This window comes from Ipomoea nil, unplaced genomic scaffold (assembly GCF_001879475.1).
Source record: "Ipomoea nil cultivar Tokyo-kokei standard unplaced genomic scaffold, Asagao_1.1 scaffold1149, whole genome shotgun sequence".
NCBI classification, from domain to species: domain Eukaryota; kingdom Viridiplantae; phylum Streptophyta; class Magnoliopsida; order Solanales; family Convolvulaceae; genus Ipomoea; species Ipomoea nil.
In genome coordinates this window covers 1781951-1791537 of record NW_017617577.1, presented here as the reverse complement: position 1 = coordinate 1791537, position 9587 = coordinate 1781951, and positions in this window count along the sequence as shown.

Here is a 9587-nt window from a genome sequence, read left to right as displayed (position 1 = left end):
AGTCTTGTATGTCGCATCGAAGGACACAACATCTCTAAACGCACAGTAATGTTTCCGCACCAACCCATCCGCCCAAAAAATCCGTGTCAATTGGTCGTTATGGTTTGCTTCATACTCGAAGTACATGTCAGGGTAGTCAGCCTTTTTATCCAGGTATTTGGATATTACCATTTGGCAGTCTCCTCCGTGCATGCATGCCAAAACATCCTGTCGGTAATTTTTGAAATCTTGTTGTGTTGCACTAACATTTTCTGTTCCACCCACAACCTCTGCGTATATTTCATAATTTTTGCTTGAGCCCACATTCACTTTTGCGTAATTTGTTATGAACTGTTGGTGACCAACATCTAATTTCCTATTTAGTTTCAAGAACGGTTTATAGCTCTCATCGCACAAACAGTGCGTGTGGCCCTCTTCGAATGTCGTGACTAAATACCTCCCCGCATCGTCTATTTTGAACACAATCTTTGCCATGCACCCGACTCAGTTAGATGGCCTACGACATTTGGTCTTTGTTCCAATTAGCGTTTCAGCTGGATCTGATTTTTTGCCCGCTTTGAAACCTTCGCGTGAACAACCCAGTTTCTTCCTTAAGATAACTTTATGCTTGTTCTTTTTGTCTGAACTGCGGCGCACATCAAAGCTTGCGACAGATGCGTACTTGTTATAGAAGTCAACACCCTCGTCTAATGTTGAAAACAATTGCCCGACAAATGGTTTTATGGATGTATCGCAAGCCGTCAACCAAACCTTGGTCTCACTCGGGAATATATTCATATAACAATGGTTTTCGTCGACATCGACAAAAACACAGACACCTCCTACCTTGCCTATTAGGTAGGACGGCGTACGCACAGGCAGGTGTACCTTTACACTGCCGATTTTTTATAGTCAGCTATCGCCCACACCCAACTTGGTTCAGTTTTTAACCATTTCGGAAATAAAAGATTCTAAAAACCATGGAAATGCACAGACTTAGAGGTATATAAGCACTTACCGGTAATGCTAATATCCATTTGCTGAAAGGCCTAAACTGTTGCTCCTGCCATCAGCCGCGAAGCCTTCACACATCTACCATTGTTAACGCTAGTTCATTCCTTTAATCTTTTTAATATTAGAATCTTTTAATTTCCATCCTCAAAAGCATAAAAAAATGCTTCATATTCCATTAAAATTATGTCCTTAAATAAATTAGGCTTACAATTACTAATATAACCTTAACATTGATAATAACTGACATTATTTCTTTTAATCTCAACCATAGATGGGAATTTAATCAATGGGTATTAGTGGGCCTCATGGTCTCATCTATTAGAGGGGGTGCACCAGATCCAAAGCATATATATATATATATATATATATATATATATATATATATATATATATATATATATATATATATATATATATATATATATATATATATATATATATATATATTATTGAGGGCATTATTGTAAATTGATCCATATAACCTAAAATATAACCATGAACCAAACAAGGTAATATTATATTACACCATCCAAACCAAACACACAAGGTAATCTTACATTCTCAAAATCTCACAGTACCTTCCAGGAGGTAATCCTATTACCTGGGGTAATCCAAGATCTCGTGAACCAAACGCCCCCTTAACTAGTATCTTACCTACCACTGATCTTTGTGATATAGTGATATACGAAGTGACTCTCCCATATGAAAGACCATAGATTTGAGCTTAAGTTTAAGTGTATAATTGATTTTTTTTTTTTTTTTTTTTTTGTAATTGAGGGGATTAATTTCATCAATATGTCACTATTTAACTCTTATCACTTTCAAAAATAATAATTAAGTTATCAAATTTCTAAAACTCCAATAACACAATTGAACTCCAAAAAAGAGTGAAAATTGAGACTTTTCATCAGTAACTTTCCATTTAAGTTAACAAACATTTTGCCGGGTGCTTTCTCCGACCAAGACAGATTTTCAAAATGGATTCCAAATGGGAACAGAATTTAAATTGAGGCAAAATAAGGAATAATGTATTTCAGTTTGTCGTTTTTATCCAAAAGCATAACATTCCTTTCTATTTGTCGTGTTACTCTTTAGAAAAAGTCAAAGTGAATTTTCCATGTTCATATTTGTGTTGTGATTGACTAATGATTTTGTGTTGAGTTACAAATGATTAATGAATAATGTAACAATGATTACTAATTATTGGTTCATGAATTATATTATGTAATTGTATTGATTGATTAGTAATGATATATTTATTATAATATTGTAATAATAATAATGATGATGTACTATTTTGAAAAAATTACAACTGAAGAAAAAAACTTTTGATATTGTATACATCAAACTGATCTCATTAACTTAGTCATTAATACATCTTTGGATTATGATTTATTCATCCATGAAATTTAATGATCCCTGCAAGTGAAAAAATTTATGTTAAAAGTCAAAAGTTCACTACGAATATAACTAAGTTAAGTTGCATATATGTATTAGTACCCGTGTGTATAATGTCGTGAACCAGTTCCACACCTGGTTGGCCGGCTAATTCTTGTTGATCGACCGGGCATTTGTTGGTTTTGTTGATCTTGGCTACCACCTTGACTCGAGGGCTATCCCCTTTGAAGTTGTTGTATTGGGTGGTCATAAGGCATTAGGTTGTACGTGGGACGAGGTTCATAATTTTGAGTGTGAGGATGGGCATGTTGATAGATGACCCCTATTGTGTCGGATCATACACTGCACTCGTCGGGGTCGTAAAACTCTGATACTGAAATGACGGTTCAGCGAATGTAATATTCTCATACTATGTGTATGGTGAGTACTCCCCAAATTGGGAATACGATGATGGAATTTGACTGCTAGTAGTACCACCTTCGCAGCTATATGCAATATTAGTCGTTTGAAGGTCACGTTGCAAACTACTAGAAGGGAGATTACTCATAACGGGCAATAGATTGTCCCTCCTAACCTCATTCTCCGTACCCTCATCCTCAGCATCATCTTATTCTAAAACAACAGGTGCCCCTGCATTTGGCGGTTGCATTCTACGCACTCGCCTATGACCATGCCCCTCACCCCCTCGCCTTTGCGGATTCTCACGACGACGACCCTGAAACGGTTCATCTGGGTTAGGGGCATCGTTAATAATCTCAGCAGGGACAACATTCAAAAATGAGTACTGGAACGTCGCTACGAGCTGCTCACATGTTTTGGTCATTTTTGAAATCCTAGTTATTTTATAGTACATAACAAGGATTTCAAAAATCATTGTTATCGCGCATTTTTTTTCCAGGGTGAAATCCTTGTTATCGGCACATTTTTTTTTTCGGAACATATTATAAACATAACATGCGGGTTGTGGAATCCTAACCTCAGATAGTATAAAAGAGAATATAATATAACGTTTTACAAACTTACGTTGCATTCGTGAGTACGATCTAATTGGTCTCGATATGCTCGAACTGTGTGCGCGGTCACATCGATATATCCATGGGAACAAATCCATCTACAGTTGCAAATTAAATCATAAATTACATAAACTTTAATTCATCAAATATAAAATTATTAAAGTATTTATTAAAACTAACCTCGCACCGAGTGACAAATCACCCAACTGCTCTATAGGTAACTCACCATGTGGCCTCAACATGGGTAACCGCTCCCATGCCCATAATTAATGAAGAGCCATGTATCCGCATACTGTGGAAGCATGGTAGTCACTACATCGGCGCAACGCCCTATACAAATATGCTAGTACCGCTGAGCCCCAACTGTATTTACCGCATTCTTGAAAATCCCAGAGAAAAGGTAGCAAATACAATTTGACGTCGCTTTTGTTTTCTCCGAGAATAAAAATCCTCCAAATAAACGTAAAATATAAATCTGCGTTGCTATTTGCACATCTACGTCTGTGCTTGTGGGGGTTATTTCTCTTAGATTTGGCATATTTCCTGATATTATTTTATTCCCTTTAATTGCGCCAATGTCGGGATTAAATCCTAACAAATTTGTACATTCCAACTACCAAATCATTGGGGTTGCTTGTCAAACCCGGTGACAGCTAGACCATCTACCTTCAATCCAAATAATACTTGGACGTCTTGAAGTGTTATGCCCACCTCGCCGAAGAGCATGTGAAATGCATGGACCTCGGGACGCCACCGCTCTAAAAGAGCATAAATTAGTCCATGGTCAACCGAAATATCTGTAAAGTGAGAAACACCATACAAACCCGCTTGTCGCAAATACTCCACCATTCTTGGATTGCGGGCATGTATATTGTCTCTTCTTACGACATCATAACGAGAAAATCTGGCTAAGTGGTCATAATGTTGATCATTCCACACGGTTTTAGATCTGTGATTCTATTGAAATTGTAGTATTGTTGGGTCTAGTGGTCCCGGATGAAATTGGGGTACTTCTCTTGCCATATATGTAAACATATATAGTATAATACATATTTATATGGTTGTCTTTTCGAAAAAAATGGAAAGAAAGATGAACATGAAAGATGGCATTGTAAATACTGTTTTATTCATATGAAAGCAAATTAAAGATGACATTCTAAATGCCGTTTTATTCTTTAATATATTAATTAGCATCAAACCAGGAACAACTATCTCATAAGAAAAGCTACAGAAAGAAGTTAAAATGAGGAAAACATACCTATTTGTTGTATTTTGTTGTTTTTGGTGGAAGTTAAAATCAGAGGATAAGAAAAAAAAATTCGAAGTTGGTAGTGGTGAACCTTAATATGATGAAAGTAGCCAACTATCTCATGTGAAACGAAAATATACAAGGACCTGGAGAGTAATGTTGTGGTGGGAGAAAATAATTTAATGTGGTGGTTGAGAAAAATTAATTTGGTGGTATATAGACATTTAATATCATTATTGTTATTGTAGACTTGTGAATGCTTCAGGAAGTATTGCTTCACTACTAAACAAAAATGAATGCATTGTGCATTGTGAAAGCATTGTTCAATTATCAATATAAAACATAACAAAAATGAAAGCATTGTGCACAAATGAATCTAGCCAGACTTCACGGGAACCAATGCTTGACTACCAAAAATGAATGCATTGTGCAGTGTGAAAGTTAACAAGTACTTTGATATGCCTTGTTATATGGATTATAGGAAATGACGTTAAGAATTTTTTTATTTTTTTACAATGGAATGGCAGAAGAAATTACAAACATCAATTCAATTCAGTAACATACATCTTGAAACATATAAAATGATATAGCAAATCAAATTGAATTGAATTTTCATACAGTAATTATATTATTCGTACAAAAATTACAAACACCAATTCAATACTATATTATTCGTACAGTACGTAATTACAAATAATAATAATAATAATAATAATAATAATAATAATAATAATAATAATCTAAAAACATAATAAGTCTCAATCAAGGTTATACCCTTTGATTTATGTCCCTCTTTTTGTATGCTAATAGATATATACATTTTACTTTAAATGTTGTACACTTCAATGTTAATAGACAAAACTATCCTTACACCGTTATAACACCGTTACTTTTTTTAATTCTTTAACATTTATAACTACATCATTATTACCATGCATCTATATCTATGATATCTTTTTCCTATCTTTTAATTATCATTTTATTAAAATCATTATATAATTAATTTAATGAATTTTTTTGACAAAATTAATTTAATGGTGGATTATATTTCAATTAAATTTTTATGAATTATAAATCATATATATGTCTCTACAAAATACATATATTATTTGTGTATATATAATTCGACTATAATTTTTAATTATTTGTATTTATCAATGTTTTAATATTGGGCATGAATTTTCGTGCATCGCACGTACAAAATGCTAGTAATAATAATAAATATAAAACATGTATGGCATCCAGGGTCAAATGCTTAGTTAAAACATAATAACATATAATAATAAAATTGACTTTTCATTCATCATCATCATCATGAAAATATACCGAATATAAGATATAACTGTTAAAACAATGGTCGCTTATTTCTTCGGTTGCACAGTAATCAAATATTATTACGTAAATAGACATAGGTTGACAGTTGAAGAAAACATATTTTTGTAAATATGCGTACACGTCGTGCATAAGAATAAGTTGAAGTTGTTTCATTGCCTCGCAGTAAATTTGTAAACCATTATTGAACAACACTCGCCTATTTCCATGAATAACTTGCACAACTTCATTCTCCGACTCAGTGTTGAAAATGAAGTTTATTAGATCCATAATGTCCAATAACCCTGACTAATCGACTAGTAACGCCCTGCACCCGTACAGATCCTGTATGCCAATAGTTCCAGGTATACTAGACTTAGTATGGATGCATATCCGATGCAGTACTGTACGAAATACACAAATTCTTCGTTAAATGTGAAAAAGGGAGTGTATATTAACAATATACGACCAAATAATAACATTCACTTACTATCGTCACTTGGCATTCTTTCTATAGCATCACCTTCTGCATCTTCATTGAGGACAACATGTTCTTCATCCTGAACGATAAAAAATTGAAATTTAAAAGGACCCATGTGTCGAAACAAAATGGTATGGCCAAATGAAGTACCTTATGCGTCACAAAATTCTCTAAATCCGTTTTTGAAACACAATTCCTCAACAAACACTTCCCATGGAGAATTGTCTCCATGAAAGAGTTGGGCAGAAAAATGAGTATGTTCAATCAAGTGTTTACGCATGCAAGACGGAATGTGTAGTCGCACATCGTTTGTGACCCTCACTTAGAACCAAGTAATTGTAGATGCAATTGGACCGTGGTAATGCACATATTTGAATGGGGCTCCACACCTTGAACCCATTGCACTGTCCCAACTTGTGGCCCCTGGCGTCGAACGCATCCTAATAAAAAAAATTAGGAAACACAACAAATTGAACCCAACAAATTGATAAAACATGTGTCAAAATAAATTTTATCCATGTACTCTCGGACCGAAGCGGCCAGTTCAAGGCTTGCTCATCAGGATCCCAATAAAAATTCAGAGTGCGGATGAGGTGGTCGAGTGTTTCTACAACTTCTCAAACAGTGCGACATACTGGTGTGGTCAATTTTAATCCTAGCACATTACATACTAGCTCCCACCTCGCCGCAATTTTAAAGATGCTCTCATGATTATGATCATGTGTAATAAAGCTCCAAATATGCAACATCTTTCCATTATGTGTTACAACGTAAAACTCAAGTATGTTGCCAAAATCTCTACTAGTATGTCTTAGAATTGAATATGAAGTAAAAATGTCCATATATGAAATTTTTGCAATGAAACAAAGTTTCGAGAATTGAAGTACTTGTGAAAAAAAAAAAAGTACCTGTGGACATTTGTGTGAAAAATCAAGGGTTTATGTAGGGAGTAAAAGTATGAAATGACAACATTATTTAATTTATATATTTATTTTGAAAACATTTGTTTAAATTATTCACAAATTACATCTACTCTTATCGTATGTTCATGATTCTCTCTAGCTAACTCTTTTTTGTACACGCGCCAAAACCTCCATCGATTGGGAATTTGTTGATCTATCATAATTCGAAGTTGAACTAGAACAACTACAAGGAGATGTCCCAACACGACGGGATGAATCAACTTTTTTTTTTTCCAAAAAATTGTTGAAAGCATGAATAGCTTCTTCTCTAGTAGGGAAAGATTTATACAAATTGTCACTAAAACGGTGGACTTGCATTTTTTCCTTTTCCCAATTATCATACACTCCTAGACGACGTCCAACAAATACTACATATGTCTTCCCCTGTAATACAGTTGCACCGAATTACACATTATTGTTCAATATTTGTGCATGTAGAAAAAGAAGATGCATACCATTTACTAATTTTTGAGAATCTTCAGCAAAATCTTCAGAAAGACGTTTGAAAGCTCGGATTGATAGGAATGGGTGAAATGAATTAGGTTACAGTCTATTTATTGACTACGCAGGGTGATATGACTATTCAGTTCATAGGACTACACAATGTAGAAGGCGTGTCGTGCACAATATTTAAAATAAGTGTATTTACTTTTTCATTGGGAGCATATGGGACGACAGATGCATTTGTGGCTTCCCGTGCGGTTGTGCGGTTGATTAATGTGCGTGAGTTTTATACTTAATGTGCGTGAGTCTTGTGCTTAATGTGCCTGAGATTTGTACTTAATGTGCGTGAGTGTGTAATGTTAATGTGCGTGAGTTTTGTACTTAATGTGCCTGAGGTTTGTGCTTAATGTGCGAGAGGTTTGTACTTAATGTGTGAGAGGTTTGTGCTTAATGTGCGTGACTTTTAACACAATCGCACAGGAAGCTATAAACAAAATAGTCAGACGAAGATGAAGACGTATATGATGAAGAATAGAGAGAAGGGAAGAGAGGATTAAGGGAATAGGAAGAGAAGACGAAGACGTATATGATGAAGAACAGAGAGAGGGGATGAGAGGATTAAGGGAATAGGAAGAGAAGACGAAGACGTAGACGAACACGTATATGAAGAAGAACAGAAAGAGAGGAAGAGAAGATTAAGAGAAAAGAGAGGAAGAGAAAACGAAGACGAAGACGTATATGTACAGCCGTACAGGAGCAACATGAGCACATTAACATTACACACCCACGCACATTAAGTACAAATCTCAGGCACATTAAACACAAGACTCAGGCACATTAAGTACAAAACTCATGCACATTAACATTACACACTCACGCACATTAAGTACAAAGCTCAGGCACATTAAACACAAGACTCACGCACATTAAGTACAAGACACACGCACATTAATCAACCGCACGGGAAGCACCCAACCGCATTGGAACCTTTCACTATATATATATATATATATATATATATATATATATATATATGAGTTAATACCAGCCAAGGTCCCTCGAGTATAGTGGTTCCGTCACCTATGGTCCTAAACTTTCAAATCAACCCTTTGTGATCCTTCAAGTTTAAAAAATGACCTACTATAGTCCTGCCGTTAGTATTTTCCGTTTCAGCCGTTAAATATGAGGGCATAATCAACCTTTCACAATTTTCAATGCTGCAAGCTGTGTGTATGTTTTAAAGTAAAGAAACGTGTGTGGAGGATAATTTGACACATATCTAACTGGATCATTAGTTTTTTTTTTTTTTTTTTTTCCTTTCAAAAAAAAAAAAAAGGATCATTAGTTTTTTTTTTTTTTTTTTTTTTTTCTAAAGAATAAAAGCATTGGTTCTTCTCCATCATATCGTGAATATTGTTGATCTCCAGTGGCAATAGAGAAACAGAGACGAGCAAAATGTAGCTTCCGAAACGGTAATTTCTAGCAACCTCCGGTGAAGAACTCCGTCAGCACCGTTATTCAAGCACTACAGGTAGAAACCCACGCTCCGACGGTAACACTTTATCAGTTCTTTTAGCCGGTCAACAACATGTAATTGCCCCTCACCACCACCGTATACATCTACCCAGTGACGGAGCTACGTGATGGGGTAGGGGAGCCCTGGCCCCCACCCCCCACCCCTACCCTCACCCTAAATTTTTTAGCAAATATGTATGTATATATTGATATAGTAGAGA